Source organism: Stenella coeruleoalba, assembly GCF_951394435.1.
Source record: "Stenella coeruleoalba genome assembly, chromosome: 13".
Taxonomy (NCBI): Eukaryota; Metazoa; Chordata; class Mammalia; order Artiodactyla; family Delphinidae; genus Stenella; species Stenella coeruleoalba.
Window position 1 is genome coordinate 19,191,804 of NC_137159.1, and position 20,727 is coordinate 19,212,530.

Consider the following 20,727-nt stretch of genomic DNA (forward strand, 5'->3'; position numbering starts at 1 on the left):
TGTGAGAGTTCCATTTACTTGAAATGATGTCCTACAATTGAAAATTTTCAGCATTTTATTTTACTTTTAACAGTTCTAATAAGTGGATAATAGTATCTCGTCATGGTTTTAAATTGTATCTCTTTGATGGCCAATGTCAAATATCTATTCATATGCTTATTTGCATGTGTGTATCTTCTATTTTGAAGTGTGTATTCAAATCTTTTCCCCATTAAAATTGTTTGTCTTTTTAAATTAATTAATTTATTTTCCTAACATCTTTATTGGAGTATAATTGCTTTATAATGGTGTGTAAGTTTCTGCTTTATAACAAATTGAATCAGCTATACATATACATATATCACCATTATCTCCTCCCACATGCATCTCCCACCCATCCTCCATATCCCACCCCTCTAGGTGGTCACAAAGTACTGAGCTGATCTCCCTGTGCTATGTGGCTGCTTCCCACTAGCTATCTATTTTACATATAGCAGTGTATATATGTCTATGCCACTCTCTCACTTTGTCCCAGCTTCCCACTCCCAGTGTCATCAAGTCCACTCTCTACATCTACATCTTTATTCCTGTCCTGCCCCTAGGTTCTTCAGAACCATATTTTTCGATTCCTCATATATGTGTTAGCATACAGTATTGTTTTTCTCTTTCTGACTTACTTCACTCTGTATGACAGACTCTAGGTCCATCCATCTCACTATAAGTAACTCAATTTCATTTCTTTTTATGGCTGAGTAACATTCCATTGTATATATGTGCCGCATCTTCTTTATCCATTCATCTGTCAATGGACACTTTGGTTGCTTCCATGTCTTGGGTATTGTAAATAGAGCTGCAATGATCATTGTGGTACATGACTCTTTTTGAATAATAGTTTTCTCAAAGTATATGCCCAGTAGTGGGATTGCTGGGCTGTATGGTAGTTCTATTATTAGTTTTTAAAGGAACCTCCATACTGTTCTCCATAGTGGCTGTATCTATTTACATTCGCACCAACAGTGCAAGAGGGTTCCCTTTTCTCCACACCCTCTCTAACATTTATTATTTGTAGATATTTTGATGATGGCTTTTCTGACTGGTATGAGTTGATACCTTACTGTAGTTTTGATTTACATTTCTCTAATGGTGTTGAGCATTCATTTGTTTTCTGGCAATCTGTATATCTTCTTTGGAGAAATGTCTATTTATGTCTTCTGCCCATTTTTGGATTAGGTTGTGTGTTTTATTGATATTGAGCTGCATGAGCTGCCTGTACATTTTGGAGATTAATCCTTTGTCAGTTGCTTCATTTACAAAAAAATTCTCCCATTCTGAGGGCTGTCTTTTCATCTTGTTTATGTTTTCCTTTGCTGCGCAAGAGCTTTTAAGTTTCATTAGGTCCCATTTGTTTATTTGTGTTTTTATTTCCATTTCTCTAGGAGGTGGGTCAAAAAGGATCTCGCTGTAATTTATGTCATAGAGTGTTCTGCCTATGTTTTCCTCTAAGAGTTTTACAGTATCTTGCCTTACATTTAGGTTTTTAATCCATTTTGAGTCTATTTTTATGTATGGTGTTAGCGAGTGTTCTAATTTCATTCTTTTACTGGTAGCTGTCCAATTTTCCCAGCACCACTTATTGAAGAGGCTGTCTTTTCTCTATTGTACATTCTTGCCTCTTTTTTCAAAAATAAGGTGACCATATGTGTGTGGGTTTATCTCTGGACTTTCTGTCCTATTCCATTGATGTATTTTTCTGTTTTTGTGCCAGTACCATACTGTCTTGATTACTGTAGCCTTGTAGCATGATTCCTCCAGCTCTGTTTTTTTTCTCAAGATTGCTTTGGGTATTTGGAGTCTTTTGTGTTTCCATACAAATTGTGAAATTTTTTGACCTAGTTCTATGAAAAATGCCAGTGGTAGTTTGATAGGGATTGCAGTGAATTTGTAGATTGCTTTGGGCAGTAGAGTCATTTACCAAATGTTGATTCTTCCAATCCAAGAACATGGTATATCTCTCCATCTGTTTGTATCATCTTTAATTTCTTTCATCAGTGTCTTATAATTTTCTGCATACAGGTCTTTTGTCTCCTTAGGTAGGTTTATTCCTAAGTATTTTATTCTTTTTGTTGTGATGGTAAATAGGAATGTTTCCTTAATTTCTCTTCCAGATTTTTCCTCATCAGTGTATAGGATTGCAAGAGATTTCTATGCATTAATTTTGTATCCTGCTACTTTACCAAATTCATTGTTTAGCTCTAGTAGTTTTCTGGTAGCATCTTTAGGATTCTCTATGTAGAGTATCATGTCATCTGCAAACAGTGACAGCTTTATTTCTTCTTTTCTGATTTGGATTCCTTTTATTTCTTTTCTTCTCTGATTGCTGTGGCTAAAACTTCCAAAGCTATATTGAATAATAGTGGAGAGAATGGACAAACTTGTCTTGTTCCTGATCTTAGAGGAAATGGTTTCAGTTTGTCAAAACTGAGAATGATGTTGGCTGTGAGTTTGCCATATATGGCCTTTATTATGTTTAGGTAAGTTCCCTCTATGCCTACTTTATGGAGGGTTTCTATCATAAGTGAGTTTGAATTTTGTCGAAAGGTTTTCTGCATCTATTGAGATGATCATATGTTTTTTCTCCTTTATTTTGTTAATATGGTTTATCACATTGATTGATTTGAGTATATTGAAGAATCCCTTCATTCCTGGGATAAACCCCACTTGCTCATGGTGTATGATCCTTTTACTGTGCTGTTGGATTATGTTTGCTAGTATTTTGTTGAGGATTTTTGCATCTATTTTCATCAATGAGATTGGCCTGTATTTTTCTTTCTTTGTGACATCTTAGTCTGGTTTTGGTATCAGGGTGACAGTGGCCTCATAGAATGAGTTTGGGAGTGTTCCTCCCTCTGCTATATTTTGGAAGCTTTTGAGAAGGATAGGTGTTAGCTCTTCTCTAAATGTTTGATAGAATTCACCTGTGAAGCCATATGGTCCTGGGCTTTTGTTTGTTGGAAGATTTTTAATCACAGTCTCTATTTCCGTGCTTGTGATTGGTCTGTTTATATTTTCTATTTCTTCCTGGTTCAGTCTCAGAAGGTTGTGCTTTTCTAAGAATTGGTCCATTTCCTCCAGGTTGTCCATTTTATTGACATGTAGTTGCTTGTAGTAATCTCTCATGATCCTTTGTATTTCTGCAGTGTCAGTTGTTACTTCTCCTTTTTCATTCCTAATTCTAAAGATTTGAGTCTTCTCCCTTTTTTTCTTGATGAGTCTAGCTAATGGTTTGACAGTTTTATCTTCTCAAAGTGTCAGCTATTAGTTTTAATGATCTTTGTTATTGTTGCCTTAATTTCTTTTTCATTTATTTCTGATCTGATCTTTATTATTTCTTTCATTCTGCTAACTTTGGCATTTTTTTCTTCTTCTTTCTCTAATTGCTTTAGGTGTAAGGTTAAGTTGTTTATTTGAGATGTTTCTTGTTTCTTGATGTAGGATTGTATTGCTAAAAACTTCCCTCTTACCACTGCTTTTGCTTCATCTCATACGTTTTGGTTCACCGTGTTTTCATTTTCATTTATTTCTGAGAATTTTTTGATTTCTTCAGTGATCTCTTGGTTATTTAATAGTGTATTGTTTAACCTCCATGTGTTTGCATTTTTACAGTTTTTTTTTTTCCCCGTAATTGATATCTAGGCTCACAGCATTGTGGTCGTAAAATATACTTGATCCTATTTCAATTTTCTTAAATTTACCAAGGTTTGATTTGTGACCCAAGGTATGCTCTATCCTGGAAAATGTTCCATGAGCACTTGAGAAGAAAGTGTATTCTGTTGTTTTTGGATGGAGTGTCCTATAATTATCAATTAAGTCCATCTTGTTTAATGTATCATTTAAAGCTTGTGTTTCCTTATTTATTTTCAATTTGGATGCTCCGTCCATTGGTTAAAGTGGGGTGTTTAAGTCCCCTACTATGATTGTATTACTGTCAATGTCCCCTTTAATATCTGTTAGCATTTGCCTTATGTTTTGAGGTGCTCCTATGTTGGGTTCATAAATATTTACAATTGTTATATCTTCTTCTTGTATTGATCCCTTGATCATTATGTAGTATCCTTCTTTGTCTCTTGTAATAGTCATTTTAAAGTCTATTTGTCTGATATGAGAATTGCTACTCCAGCTTTCTTTTGATTTCCATTTTCTTGGAATATTTTTTCCATCCTCTGACTTTCAGTATTTATGTGTCCCTAGGTATGAAGTTAGTCTCTTGTAGACAGCATATATATGGTCTTTTCTTTGTATCCATTCAGGCAGTCTATGTCTTTTGGTTGGAGCATTTCATCCATTTACATTTCAGATAGTTATCGATATGTAAGTTCCTATTTCCATTGTCTTAACTGATTTGTTTTTTTATTGTGCGTCTTTTCCTTCTCTTGTGTTTCCTGCCTAGATAAGTTCCTTTAGCATTTGTTGTAAAGCTGGTTTGGTGGTGCTGAATTCTCCTAGCTTTTGCTTGTCTCTGAAGGTTTTTATTTCTCTGACAAATTTGAATGAGATCCTTGCTGGGTAGAGTAATTTTTGTTGTAGTATTTTCCCTTTCATCACTTTAAATATGTTCTGCCACTCCCTTCTGGCTTGCAGAGTTTCTGCTTATACAACAGGTTTTAACCTTATGGGGATTTCCTTGTATGTCATTTGTTGTTTTTCCCTTGCTATTTTTACTATTTTTTCTTCACATTTAATTTTTGATAGTTGGATTAATATGTGTCTTGACGTGTTTTCCTTGGATATATCCTGTATTGGACTCTCTGTGCTTCCTGGGCTTGATTGACTATTTCCTTTCCCATATTAAGGAAGTTTTCAAGTATAATCTCTTCAAATATTTTCTCAGTCCCTTTCTTTCTCTTCTTCTTCTGGGACCCCTATAATTCGAATGTTGGTGTGTTTAATGTTGTACCAGAGGTTTCTGACACTGTCCTCAATTCTTCTCATTCTTTTTTCTTTATTCTGCTCTGTGATAGTTATTTCCAATCTTTTGTCTTCCATGTACCTTATCTGTCCTTCTGACTCAGTTATTCTGCTATTGATTCCTGCTAGAGAATTTTTAATTTCATTTATTGTGCTGTTCATCATTTGTTTGCTCTTTAGTTTTTCTAGGTCTTTGTTAAATGTTTCTTTTATTTTCTCCATTCATTTTCCAAGATTTTGGATCATGTTTCCTCTCATTACTCTGAATCATTTTTCAAGTATACTGGTTATTTCCTCTTCATTTGTTTGGTCTGGTGGGTTTTTACCTTTCTCCTTCCTCTGCTGTGTGTTTCTGTCTTCTCATTTTGCTTAACTTACTGTGTCTGGGGTCTCCTTTTTGCAGGCTGTAGGTTCATAGTTCCTGTTGTTTTTTTTGTCTGCCCCCAGTGGCTAACATTGGTTCTGTGTGTTGTGTAGGCTTCCTGTTGGAGGTTACTATTTCCTGTGTTCCGGTGGATGAGAGAGACTGGATCTTGTCTTTCTGGTGGGCAGGACTGTGTTGATGGTGGGTTTTGGGGTGTCTGTGATCTTATTATGATTTTAGGTAGCCTCTCTGTTAATGGGTGGGGTTGTGTTCCTATCTTGCTAGTTGTTTGGCATAGGGTGTCCACAACTGTAGCTTACTGGTTGTTGAGTGGAGCTGGGTCTTAGGGTTGAGATGGAGATCTCTTGGAGAGCTTTTGCTGTTTGATATTCCATGGAGCTAGGAAGTCTCTGATGGACCAATGTCCTGAATTCAGCTCTCCCACATCAGAGGAACAGGCCTTACACCTGGCCAGAGCACCAACACCCTGTCAGACACGTGGCTCAGAACAAAAGGGAGGAAAAAAAAAAGAAAGAAAGAAAAAAAAAGATAAAATAAAATGAAACTTTAATTAAAAAAATATTATTAAAAGTAAAAAACTTAAAAAGTCATAAAATATAAAGAATGAAAGAAGAGAGCAACAAAACCAATAAACAAATTTACCAATGATAACAAGCACTAAAAACTATACTTTAAAAAAAAATGGAATGACAGAACTTTAGGACAAATGGTAAAAGCAAAACTATACAGACAAAATCATACAAAGAAGAATACACATACACACTCACAAAAAGAGAAAAAGGAAAGAATATATATATATATATATATATATATATATATATATATACAAAAAAAAGGAAGAGAGAAACCAATTCAATAAACAAATCTACCAATGATAATAAACTCTAGATACTAAACTAAGATAAACTTAAAAAGAGACACAAATTAGATGCAGAAAACAAATCTCAAGTCTACAGTTTCTCCCAAATCCACCACCTCAATTTTGTGATGATTCATTATCTATTCAGGTATCCAGAAATGCAGAGTACATCAGGTTGATTGTGGAGATTTAATCCGTTGCTCTTGAGGCTGCTGGGAGAAATTCCTCTTTCTCTTCTTTTTTCACACAGCTCCTGTGGTTCAGCTTTGGTTTTGGACCCTTCAGACTGTGTTTGTGCAGCCAACCCCAGTCCTCTCCCTGGGCTCTGACCTCTGAAGAAGCCAGAGCCTGAAATCCCAACCCCCACCCATCGAGGGTGGTGGGTGAGAAGACAAGCCTCTCAGGCTGGTGAGCACTGATTGACATGGATCCTCTCTGTGGGAGTCTCTCTGCTTTGCCCTCTGCATCCATCTTGCTGTGCTCTCCTCCATGGCTCCAAAGCTTCCCCACCCCACCATCCCCTGTCTCCACCACTGAAGGGGCTTCCTAGTGTGTGGAAACTTTTCCTCCTTCACAGCTCCCTCCCAGAAGTGCACATCCCATCCCTATTCTTTTGTCTCTGTTTTTTATTTTTTCTTTTGCCCTACTCAGGTTCTTGGGGAGTTTCTTGCCTTTTGGGAAGTCTGAGGTCTTCTGCCAGTGTTCAGTAGGTGTTCTGTAGGAGTTGTTCCACATGTAGTTGTATTTCTGATGTATTTTGGGGGGGAAGTTTATCTCCTCATCTTACTCCTCTGCCATCTTGAAGGTCTGTCTTCTTTTTATTAAGCCGTGCTTTGTATATACCCAGAATATCAACTCTTTGTCAGATATATTTATTATAAAACATATTCTTCCTCTTATTTTTGTGAAATCTCTTTTGTCTCTCTTCTTCAGATTTGATGACTTTTTGTTTTCCCATTTTCAAATTCACTACCCCTTCCCTTATTAATCTGCTTTCAGTTCCTAAGATCACCTAACAAATATTTTATTTCAAATGTTGTATTTTTCATTTATAGTAATTTCAATTTTCTTTTTTAATATTTTCTATTTCTCTTCTAAAATTTCCTGTAGTTTTATTCATTACAAGAGTACTTCATCTCAGGAAACATATTTATAATACCCACTTTCATATTTTGTTTCTAATAATTCCCACAATAGGGTTATCTCAGATTAATATCTGAGATTTTTTTAATGAGTTCTTAAGTGAAAATATCAAGTCATAAGATAAAATGTGTAGTGTGAAGAGGATATATGAAAAAGCTATTTTTCCATAAATAACATATATGTAATGCATAGAGAAATGTCAGGAAGGATATGCAGAAAACTGTAAATATTAATTAGCTGCAGATGAGTGAGAAAGACTGAAATGGTCATTTAACTTCATGCTTTGTTCTCTTATGTATAATGAGAGTCTACTCATATATTATTTGTGTAATTAAGAAACAAAACTCACCCAGCATTCCTGACCATTCCCACTGCTCTTTCCTCTAGGTTTCCTGATGCTCAGATAGGTTTTGCTTTTGTCAATAATCTCAACTCCTATTATGTGCCTTACCCCTTGTTTGATAGTTATGTTTGTAGTGACTTTGCTAGTTCTGACCTCTTCTTCAATACAGTCCCCATATATAATTTTTTATTGTTTTTTATTGTCATATAGTTGATTTACAAATTTGTGTTAGTTTCAGGTGTACAGCAAATGATTCAGTTATATATATATATATTTATATATATATATTCTTTTTCAGATTCTTTTCCCTTGTAAGGTATTACAAAATATTGAGTATAGTTCCCTGTGCTATACAGTAGGTCCTTGTTGGTTATCTATTTTATATATAATAGTGTGTATATGTTAATCCCAAACTCCTAATTTATCCCTCCCCCACAACATTTCCCCTTTGGTAATCATAAGTTTGTTTTCAAAATCTGTGAATTTGTTTCTGTTTTATAAATAAGTTCATTTCAATATATATTTTTTAGATTTCACATATAAGTGATATCATGTGACATTTGTCTTTCTCTGCCTGATTTACTTCACTTAGTATGATAACCTCTAGGTCTACCCGTGTTGCTGCAAATGACATTATTTCATTCTTTTTTATGGCTTAATAATATTCCATTGTGTATATATACCACATCTTCTTTAACCATTCATCTGTTGATGGACATTTAGGTTGCTTCCATGTCTTAGCTATTGTAAATAGTGCTGCAGTGAGCATTAGGGTGCATGTATCTTTTAGAATTATCATTTTCTCCAGATATATGCCCAGTAGTGGAATTGCAGGATCATATGGTAGCACAATCTCCATATATAATTTTGGGCAAGAGGTTCATGAAATGACTCATCCTAGGGTGACCAACTAGTTCTGATTTGCCTGGGACTTATCTAGTTTTAGCAGTGCATGTTTGCTCATCTTATACCACCCCCTTTCCTTAGTACTTGAATCTCCAATAGCTTCATGTCAAGGATGTTAGTAATGATATCTTAGTAGAAAATCATCTAAAAAAAACATTAAATACATCTTCTTCTTTGGAGACATTCTCTATTTCTTCTTCTGTCACTATTTTATGATACATATCATGACACACTCTGCTTCAGTTTGCAACCCAGCAAAATTTGCTTGCCTTATTTGCCCTAATTTCTCACAAATAAATCAAAGATTTTGTCAGTGAGTGCCCTGGAAGATACATTTATAAAATTCCTGTTTACTGTGTGTCTGTATGCATGAGTTGGAACTAGAATGAAAAGAAACTAGAAAGAAAAGAAACTAGAATGAAAAGAACTAGTAATGGAAAGAAAGAAGGAAAATATCCTGCCATGTAGAAATAATACCTTTTGCAAAAATGGCTTTTTGTTGAAATCCACTTCTGCCCAGTTTCCTCACCTATAAAATGCTTTGACATGAATTTGGCCCCCAGAAAGCTGAAAACCCACCACTGTGTTCCCTGGCTTCTTCTTAGAAAGGTGAAATGTCAGGTACAAACGAGGTGACAAGAAGTCCCCTTTAAGTAAAACTTTAAGTAAGTTTTTTCAGTAAAGAATATTTGACATCCTGTTTAGTTAGAAGTAGAAATGTGTTGTTCTTTTTTAAGCTTTCAGTTACATTCATTCTTTCAATAAGTTCTCAATAGTGTTTACTGTTTTTCTGGCTTGTGCTAGATGCTAAAGATATAACAATGAATATGATTAACATGGTTCCTAACTTTCAAATAACTAAAGTTTAGCGAGGGAGACAAGCTTTTAATAAGCAGTTATAATATGGTGTGGTAAGTATGCTAATATGCCACAATACAGGGTATATTTTAGTACCCATAGAGGGGCACCAAATTCAGACTCCAGCAGACCAATCTTCATATGCAGAACAGAATATTTGGCATGGAAAGGAATTAATGATCAGATTATTCTGGGTTCCACAAAGAAATGGAATAAATAGGATAAAAGAAAGGGGGGTGGGGGTGGAGAGAGAAAAAGAGTGAGAAAGAGAGAGAGAGAAACTTACCATAAAGAACTGGCTCACACAATTATAGAGGCTGAAAAGCCCAAGATCTGCAATTTGCGAGCTGGAGACCTAGGAGAGCCAGTGGAGGGGGTAGTTCCAATCTGAGCCCAAAGCCCTCTAAACAAGAAGAGCCAATGGTGTGAGTTCTAGTTCAAGTCCAAATCCAAAGGCAGTAGAAGACCAATGTCCTAGTCCAAATACAAAATCAGGCAGAGAGAATTTTTTCTTATTCAGCATCTTATTTATTCAGACCTTTAATGGATTAGATGAAGCTCACTTACATTGGGGAGGGCAATTTATTTCACTCAGCCTGTCGATTTAAATATTAATCTCATCCAGAAACACTCTCACAGACATACACAGATATATTGTTCAATCAAATATCTGGACTCCCTGTGGTCCGGTCATGTTGACACATAAAATTGACCACCACAGTGACCACGTGGCTCCAATATCTTGTTTTACTAATGAAGCCTGGGTAGGTAATGTAACTTGGCCAAGGACAGAAGAGGCTGGACAGCAAGGTTCCTGCTTCCAGTCTAGTGCCTGGTCCATGGGACCACAGGACAAGATTGTTTTTATTATCATGTCCTCTGTGGTTAAATAGTTCCTGACCTATACAGATTCTACTTCTTTAGTGCTCACCCAGAGCTTGCCTCTCTTGACAGAGCCCATGTTATACACCAAGGGTGATATTTTTTACCCTCATCAAATGATGAATTCTAATTCCTCATGACATTGATTTCTGAATGAAACAGTATCTAATTCACTTGTTCTTAACCAGGGGTGCATATCACAAGGAACTGTTTTTTTTTTTAAAATATATATTCCTGATCGTAGGGTTCCCTTGCCTTCATTACCCATCTACCCTCTGAGGACAGAAGTCCGGCATTCTCCAGATAAGATAGGGGGTGGAGACAGGTACTGGCTTCTGCTCTGATCCTGCCATCCAAAGATAGAGGTCCTCCCAGCAAGCAGTTCTCCAGTAGGCTCCAGGCTGGCTCAGGTGTGAAACACAAAGGAAACACAAAGGAAAATACATAGTTTGGTGTAAGTCTGATAGGCTTTTCAAGTACCCTTTCAAAGATAGTACAGAGCAGGTCACTACCTCCACTGGCATATACAGTTGGCTCTAATGAAAAACTTGTAAGATTTGTAAGTAGTTCTTGCTGAAAAAATGTTGGATCCATAAAGCTTCAACATTTTAGCATTTGTGCTCAAAGTCCTACTGTTTTCTCTGTCTTCAAGATGAATTACTTTCTTACTTTATGTGCTTCTACAACAGGTAACTGTAGACACTTTCCTAGTAGCCAACTTAATAGTCAGTAATGAGACTTCCCTGGTGGCACAGTGGTTAAGAATCTGCCTGCCAATGCACGGGTTCGATCCCTTGTCCGGGAAGATCTCACATGCCGTGGAACAACTAAGCCTGTGTGCCACAACTACTGAAGCCCACGCACCTAGAGCCCTTGCTCCACAAGAGAAGCTACCACAATGAGAAGCCCGAGCACCACAAGGAAGAGTAGCCCCTGCTCCCCCCAAGTAGAGAAGGCCTGGGTGCAGCAACGAAAACTCAACACAGCCAAAAATACATTAAAAACAAAAAATAGTCAGTGATCATTACCTTCTGTCATGAGGATTCAACATGAGCATAGTTGTTCCCCTACTGGGATTCAGACATATCTGAACATTTCAGAAAACTTGCTGTGATGAGCTTAACAGAAATTTGTTCATGTGCAGATGGAGAAAATTGTTCTTCCTGTTTGGCAGAACAGGCGTGACTAGCAGAGCTGTGGCACTAGTAGAACTGTTCAGGATCATGTATGCATTGGCTTCTAGGAACTTTGAGTAAAATTTGAGGATGAGACTCTGTAAGAACTGGAGAATCTGGGACAGTGCTTTGAAATCAATATATTATTTAAGCAGGGCCTCGTAGGCAGAATAATGGCCCTCCAAAGATGCTCACATCCTTGTTCCAGAGCCTGTGAATGAATATGTTACCTTACATTGCAACAGGGAATTTACAAATGTGATCTTAGATTATGCAAATGAGCTCAGTCTAATCACACAAGTACTTCAAACCAGAGGACCTTTCCCTGCTATAATCAATCAGAGAGAGGTGTTATAGCAGGAGAGGTGTCAGAGAAATGCAAGGTTTCTAGCTTTGAAAATACAGGAAGGTCCCATGAGCCAAGGAATGTGGACAGGCTCCAGAAGCTGAAAAAAGCAAGGAGATGGAGTCTCCCCATGAGCCTCTCGAAAGGAATATAGACCTGCAAACACCTTGATTTTATCCCAGTGAGACCTATGTCAGAACTCACAGATCCAGAACTTTAAGTTAATAAATTTATATTGTCCAAGCTACTCAGTTAATGGTAATTTTTTACAGCAGCAATAACAACAACAGAAAACCCTAATACAATGTCTTTAACCAAGAAGAAAAGTTATTTTATTTCAATAATTAGATCTATTCAGGACTAAGATAAAACTGCTGAAAGACTTCCCCCTCCTCATAAAAGAAAACTCTCTGTGCTGTTTTTATAAACTTTTCCAAGTTGTTTTGAGTGCTTTGAATTTAACCTGACTGCAGAATTTAACTTTTCATGCTTGACATCTCTAATCACAAAGCAGAGGCTGTGTCCTCCACTCCTGTACTTTCCACCCAGAACACCAGGTAGAACTGCTCCAGATCTCATCCACACTTATGATGGAGTTGAACTGATGTCATAGACAAACAGAACAGTTTTGAACCAACTGCCTTCAGGCAGTTGTTCTGAAACCAACAATTAAACATGCTGAACTGGGAACATGAGAGCAGGAAGCTCCATGATGGGTGGGAACCTCGATAGAGAGCCCAGTTATTCTCTACTGCCTGACTAATGTATGTCCTGCTTGGTGTAAACAACTTTTTCTAGGGGTGTCATGTGTGCCCTCTGGAATTCCACTTCTTGTGGAATGCTTCAGGTCAGCTTACTGATCAGAGTTGGGCTGTGCCTGAGTTGATGCCTCAAGCCAGGTAAAAAGCTTAATACAGAAACTTAAGGAGAAAGTCATCTAGCTTTCAAGATAGTTCTCTATAGTTAATGGAATTTGTTTGAACTGGCTAAATCCTGGACTCCAAAGGGCATAACTGAGGTTACTACTGCATGGTGGTCTCACCTTGGTGCATGAGATTCTATTGATAATAATTTTACTGTAAAGACATGTTGGCCAAGGGACAAGGGGGTGGACGGTTCAGAAGAGTCAACATAGTAGACATGAGGCTGTTATCATTAAAAGGGCCAACACTGGTCCTTGTTGGCATCTGGGAACTTGGCACTTAAACCACACCCTAGTTGATAAGAGTAGGAGTAGCTCAATGTACCTAGATTGTTTGTACAAACAAAATGGTTTATGCTAATATCTGTTTTACTTCTATGATTCTGAAATTTTAGTACATGTTGGGGAGAGAAGCCTACATGACCAGTCCTTGATAAAAACCTTGGGTACTGAGTCTCTAATGAGGTTTCCTGGGAAGAAACATTACACACATCTTGTGTTTTCTCTGCTGGGGAAAGAGCATACGTAATATATTCCATCACTGAAGGGAGACAAAATCAGAGCCCTGTTCATAGATTTCTACAGATTCCACTCCTGCTTTTTTCCTTCATTGACCTATTGTGTTTCCCTCATTCATGTAATAAATCTTATCTATGAGTTCAACTACAGGGAGAGTCCTGTGAGTCCCTGCAGAAAATCACTGGATGAGTGGATGATCTTGAGAGCCCCATTACAAAAAGCATATGTATGTATGTGTGTGCATGCATAATCAAAACTGAATTAAATAATGCATATAAAATCACATAATCATATAACCATTTATATGTATATATAACAATTTAGGCTTTGCTATACATACTTTGTCAGAGCCATTCAGACACTAATATTCCCTAACGGATTAGGTCACTGAATGGCTTCTATCACTATGTAGACAAGTACAATTTTTCAATAAGTTTTATTTTTAGTGAGATAAATAATTTGAAAAATTATTTAATGACTTAATAAATATAGTTTAGGCATCTACCAGGTGCCATGCATTATGCTACATAGTCTGAAATGATGGAAAAATTACTTAAAACTACTACAAATAATTGAATCAATAGGATAAAGGTACACATGTACACATGTATAAATATAGATGGATTTGCATCACATTGTCATTTAAATTTTACATAACAATCAGAAAGAGAGAGAAAAAGATTTAAACAGAGGTAAATTCACACATTTTTGTATTCAACATTCAATTCATATCATTTGGCTTAGAGTATAACGGAGATGAAGACATGAATCTGCTCTTCCTAAGTTGTCCTCTGTACCCATGGGTCTTTTATAGTGTTAGCGACTCACCCTGCTGAATATCGTTTTACAATTTTCACATAAGTCATAGCCCCTAAACCTAAGCCAGCTTCCTTAGCTGGTATTCAATCAAAGCAATTCTTTCAGGGTTAATTATATCTCTATGTTATTGTCTCCTAATATGACAACTTTAGAAACTTAACTCTCAAGTAAGATGTTTCAATACTTGTGTAAACATGCATGCCTCACAAGGCCCCTGAATTCCGAAAACTTCCTCTCTAGTTGTAAGACACCAGCACAGAAAACATTTAAATAACAAGGAAAGTGATAATATGTTCCATAATTGAAAATGTGGTCAAAGTGTTCTATTGAAGTTCAGACAATAGGGAGATTTACTCTTGCCATACTGACCAGCAAATACCATGATGGAGGAGTCTAGCACATAAACTTCTGTGCTGTTTTATTTCTCATGTGTAGTATGCAACTTACATGTTAATTGAATTTGTTTTACATTTTAACCTGTACTTAAAATGTTTGAGAGGCTACCATGTATCATGTGTTGAACTAGTTTCTTTGTAGACAGCAAATAAACAAACACTATTAGATAATAATAATAATTATATAATATAATAATTATATTGTTGACTGAAAAAAGAGGTACAACCTGAGAGTTATGAGTTCAGTTCTCTCTGGGGCAAAATGAGGACTTCAGTCCAGCAGACAGCATTTCAGATAGCTCTGAGAAACTGCTCTGAAGAGGCAGGGGGGAAGGTCAGTATATATGTGATTTTGGTGAAGGGGATGTAAATGCAATCAAACACACTTTTGCAGAAGGTTGGGGCTAGTCTCATGAAGGTTACTGCTAGTCACGAGGAGGAGACATCACCATGAAAGATTTTAGTGCTTTTCTAGATATGAGGAGAGCCAAGAATTGGGCTTATAAAATTTTCTCTTGAAAATATCTAACTATCTGAAGGCCTGTTCAGCCAGTTTTTCCCATAGCACAGAGTGCCACATTCCTGATCTCCACCCTGAACTCCTTTCAAGGAGTGTTGAAGATCAGAAGTCACAGCAGCTTGTGATTTAATCCTTGTAAAGGCAGATGGCAAGTGACAACCTTTAGTTTGCAATATTTTATTAATATAATTATTAATAATTATATACAAATATAATTATATAAATATGAATTTTACATAAATTTACATGATTAAATATTATTAAAATATAAATTTATAATTATATAAATTAATTAAAATATATAATTAATATGTTAATATATGATAAATGATATTGATATAAAAGTTAATTATTATTATAAAATAGAATAATTTCATTGTTTTTATTGTTATTACTTTATTCCCACACCAAAGTATTTGTGGAGTGGTTAGACTCTGCAAGACTCATCTCTGGCCCTGTTAAGTGAGAAGTGAGTTTACGTGTAGGTAGAGGGAGAATAACTGGCTGCCTATGTCCTGCAGTTTATAATTTCTGGAATGATATTTATAGCCCCAAGAGAACTCAGCTACTCCCACAAGTATAATCTCAGTTCATTCTCAAAATCCTCTAACATTAGTGATTTTTTGCTTTAGTATAAAACTTTGATATTTTTACCAATCTGATGCAAATCACCTTGAGGGTCATAGTTATTTGTACCAAAATATGAAGGAAGAATCCGAGTGGTGATCTTGAAATTAATGATAGAAAAAAGAGTTGAAGAGCTATGAGTACCTGGAGGTAGGTATGATCTGACTTTGTCAAATAAGGAATGGGAAGGAAAGAGCAAATTTGGGGCCTCCAAAAGCTCTTTCTCTCGGTTTACATTTACCAAGAGTTTCCTTGCTTAAAAACAAATGTGGTTAGAATTTTCAATGGATGCAGCTTTAAAGAAAAAACTGAAAGATAGGCTGAAATAAAATAATAAATGTCAAGAAGATGATGGATTCATGAGGAGCCCTTAATCCAAATGGTACCAAATTCCATTTATCTGAAATGATTCACAGTCAGGATTACCAGACTGTAACAGGTGACTACTTTTAAGTACAGATGCTAAATGTCATACCTGCAGATGGTTCATCAGTAGAACATGTAAAAAAATCTTAATTATGTACTATGAAGCCTTTTCATAAAAAAATAGAAGATAGGCATTCATTATGCTTGTTTGAGTTATATCACTGAGTATAGATGCTGTTATGAGTTAACTGGTGCTTTAATCAAAACAAGTATCAGTGGATCAATTTAATGATATGAAGGTTCTGACTTCAGGTTGGAAAGTTTCTAACAATGCAAAATTCTTGCAGTTTCCTGATTTATGCATCAAAGAAAAGGATTGTCCTCCACCAAAATACCACATCGATATGTGTTAAAGAAAGAGATGCTCAGCTAGTCTTCCTTAAATAGAAGCCTTCCAGATTAGCTTGGAATTCTCCTGGAGACATATCACACCTGAAGCCTGAAGCTGGAAACATTTAATTACTCACATGGACTTTGGAATCATTGTGGCAGGTTTATCAAAGAACATTTGTCATTCATGAACACATGCATTTTATATTCAAATTATTTTTTGTTTTACCGTCATTGGCCAGTTTATACTATGGACATTGCTGGAATGACAACTTTGGCCAAATAGCAAATCCACGCTCAAAGATGGAGCTTTAATGAGAAGTATATGCATGGAAAAAAAAAAAAAAGATGGAGCTTTGATTCAGTTTAGCACATTGAAAAACTGTCTCAGACTTTGAATGTGATTCCCCATAGAGACAGCTCTCCAAATATTTTAAGTCTCGGCAACTCCATCTGGATTATATGGCCCGTGGTGATATCAATAGTGTATTTGTTAAATTGTTATTCTCATTTCCTGATCAATTCACATCCCACTTCATCTTCATGATAAAAGGATGTTCAAACCCTACTGACAATACAGTGTTAAATTCTCTACATCCATTTCCTTATCTTTCCAATAATGAATGGCATGCTACTGTTTAGGTGTGTGTTTGTGTGTGTGTGCGTGTACCCATGTGCTTTACCTTTGAACATATTTCACATAACTAAGAGTGCCGTATAAATGCAAGGTTCGCTATGACTGGTTTTGACCCAAAATCAAATCCAAGGGAAACTCCTTAGATCTCTGAACAAGCTGATTTGCAAGAAGGAAGCAACCCTGCCAAGAATTAGGTGCAAATGACTGGGAATTTCTGCAAGTGAAGTTCTTACTTTTTGTCCTCTTTTTAGTTAAAATAAGAAAGCAAACAAATAAAATCCTGTATATTTAATTATGATGATATAAATTACATAATTGCAATAAAAAGTAAAACAGTACAAGAGCTAAAACTGGAAAGTAAAAGTACTTCAACCTCCTCATTCCCACCTCTCAGCAGAACCACTATAAACTGTTTCTTGCATATACTCCTTATAACTTTCTTTGCAAAAGCAAGTGCACATATTTACATATCTATATACATATATTTATAAATCTTTCCTTTACACATATAGCAGGATGCCTTACCAGGAGAAGCACATGCCAAAATTTAAATTTGTTATTTTTATTCTTATTTGGCAAGAGAATTATACCAGCGTAAACAGATAATCACCTTATAATCACAAACAATAGGTAAATGCACAGTGAATCATCTCATTGTCCAAGCAAGTGGGGTATAGTAAGACTTCTTATGTCCCATCACCTTAGTAAGTCATGAAACAAGATTAGTTTTCTAGGTCCATGAGATGGCAAACTCCAAAACCTGTGTCAGCATAGCCCTCTGAGGTTTGGCTTATTCCTGAGGAACTTGTAGTGAATTTAAAAGAAAAGAGCTAGACCATAACTGCAACTTGGGGAAGTCCGGCTTATCACTGTTGAGGAAGAGGGACTGGCTTTCGTAAAGACCCCTGGGGCTGCTGCAGGTATCCACACAAGCTTGTGCTCATAGATGCCATAGGCAAGCTTTGCCTGTTGAATTCTGCTTGTCCAGCCTTTAAGTGTGATAATAGTGAACTAAATGAACTCATGTTTTCACAGTCTGACCTGTGTAGACTAAATCAGCTCAAGTATTCTTAGGACTTCAAGTTGGGGAGGAATAGAGAAGAGCAAAAGCATTTGAAAGGGAAATCTTGAACCTTATTCTTATAGAATTTGTGGAGGGCTGCACAAGTAACTAATATAAATGAAATAAGATTTCTACTACACTGTTATGTTACAGAGAACTCTACCACGAATGTAAGTAACAACAGGGATCTGTTCATTTTGACCTATTGTTAATTCTCTTAAATTACACGCACATTAGCTAGTTTAAAATTTTAAAGTTCTATCCATGTTTGTATAACAAATTTGGTTTATTATATTCAGATCATATCAACTTTCTTTTCTCCCTTCAAACATCTCCAGTATCTTTTCCCATTAGCACATGCTGCATAATATTCTCAATTGCTGCAAAATATTCACATTTTACAAAAGTATCATGAATTACTTTTAAAATGTCTGACTGTCATTTTCTTTGCGCATACAAAATAATGTGGCAATAGCTATGCCTATACATGTGTTTATGTCAATGTAATTCACAGATCAAATCCCCAGCAGATGAATTCTTGGACAAGAGATGAGTCACTTTCAATTTGATAGCTATTGCCAAATGGCACTCCGAATGCTATCCATTTATACACTTAGCAATGATGTATGAGAATCAGGATTTCTTTGTAAGGAAAATGACCCATTACAGATGTTTCTCAAAGTTCTGGATGATGTTACTTAAGGTCAAGACCACCTGACTTAAAAACCCTCCACTCCTACCCCCACAAAGCACTAACTCAAATCAATTCTTTCTGCATTGTAAAGAGACTAAGTGGACATTTTCTCCTTAAGTTCCTACCTCTGAGGGACAAATTTAGCTCAAAAGTATATTTTTTTCACATAAAAGCAGTGGCCAATTTTCTTTTGAGCACCTCACACTCACAATTTTGCAGGCACAAATGTCAAGGAGGTGTGTGGTACACCTGCTGATTCACACCTCTGTCAGAGAAAAACACTTCAAAGCAGCCAAAGGTGCTGGCCCAGTTTCACTTGCACCCCACCACTTTCTCCTGTACTCCCCCTTAACACCTCCACACACAGATGCTGCTCACACCTTCTAATTTGTGGCACCTCAATTTAATCCTGCCAATTCATTTACTATTCACACAGGCATGAGATACTGACATCACCAAGAAAGAAATAACTCTTGGAAAGGTGATGTATTTCCAGAGGCTATACAAACAGGAGTAGAGGACAGTTTCAGAATACTTTCACAGACAAAACTTTTATTCTTTAGATCAGATTTGACCAAAATGACCTTCTTCAAATCCATCCACATTTACCTGCTTCAGTTGTAATCATTGTCCATGATACATGCTTTCTTTTCCACATGGGATCTTCCCTTTTCTTGATGATAATCAAAAGAGTAGCTATCATTTGTGTAATAGAGCATATAAAAGAGATTTGGGGCAATGCTACTGGGCTTTCTGTTTAAGAAAGTGAGTCTGGACTGAAGATCATTTCACTTGTCTTTGACTTGAAGTTTTTGACATCATTGTAGCACTATTGAACTTTTTACCAGATTGCTACACCAGAATTCCAGAGTCTGATTGGTAGGGTTTGAATTCAGAATAATCCTTACTATATCTAGGATATTAGGGAGTTACTTTATTCATGGTCAGACAAAACTTTGGGTATTGGCCATATTGAATGAAATATACATGTTTGCTGCTCATGTGGAATTTATGTCATGGGAGTGAAGGCATAAAATTAAAGAGTAATTAATACAGAGAAAAGAACATGAAGAAAATAAAATAATATGATAGTTTGGTCTAGGCTCTGTAGAGAGAAACATTAGAGTGGTAATGGAAAGCATCTTTAAAGAGGTACCGTTTGAGCTGATGCCAGAGTGATGAGGCATATGAAAAACATGGAAAAAAGAATACCAGGAAGATAAAATACCTCTAAGCTGGGAATGAGCTTGGTATATTAAACATATATTTTTTTAAATGGCCATTTCAACTGGAGTATTATGAGCAAAGGCTAAAGGGAGATGGCATGATATAATGTCTGAGGAACAGTTGGGCCAGCTCATAGGCCACAGTGAGGAAGATGGGCATGAGCTATTAAGAATACAGACTCAAAAAATAAATAAATAAATAAATAAAAGAATACAGACTTATATTATCAGCTCCAACTAGAACAATTTGGTGCATTTTCTCTTGCCTTAGAACATTTTCAGTCCACATTCTCCATGATTAATATGGAAGCTTTTTGCCTTTGAACGTTTACCTTCCTTACCTATTTATTCTAGACATGGGGTCTAATCCAAGTGAAGTTTTAGTATCAATGGATGATAGATCCCTCTGGAAAGTCTTCATCTTCATTGGCTGATACCATAGAGCACAATATGACAAGAATCTACAAAAAGTTAAAAATTTTTGATGATACTTCTGAAAATGTTTTTGTCTAAGAAAAACACATATCCAAGCCCAAATTCCAGTGGTGGAGAAATAAATTCTACACTCCACATCTTAATGAAGGGAACTACAAAATCACATTGCAAGGAGACCTGCATACAGGGATGAGATAAATTTGTGGCCATTTTTTTGTCATCTGCCACACTTTTAGAGCAATAATGTCTAATAACAAAAATGATAGCAAATGG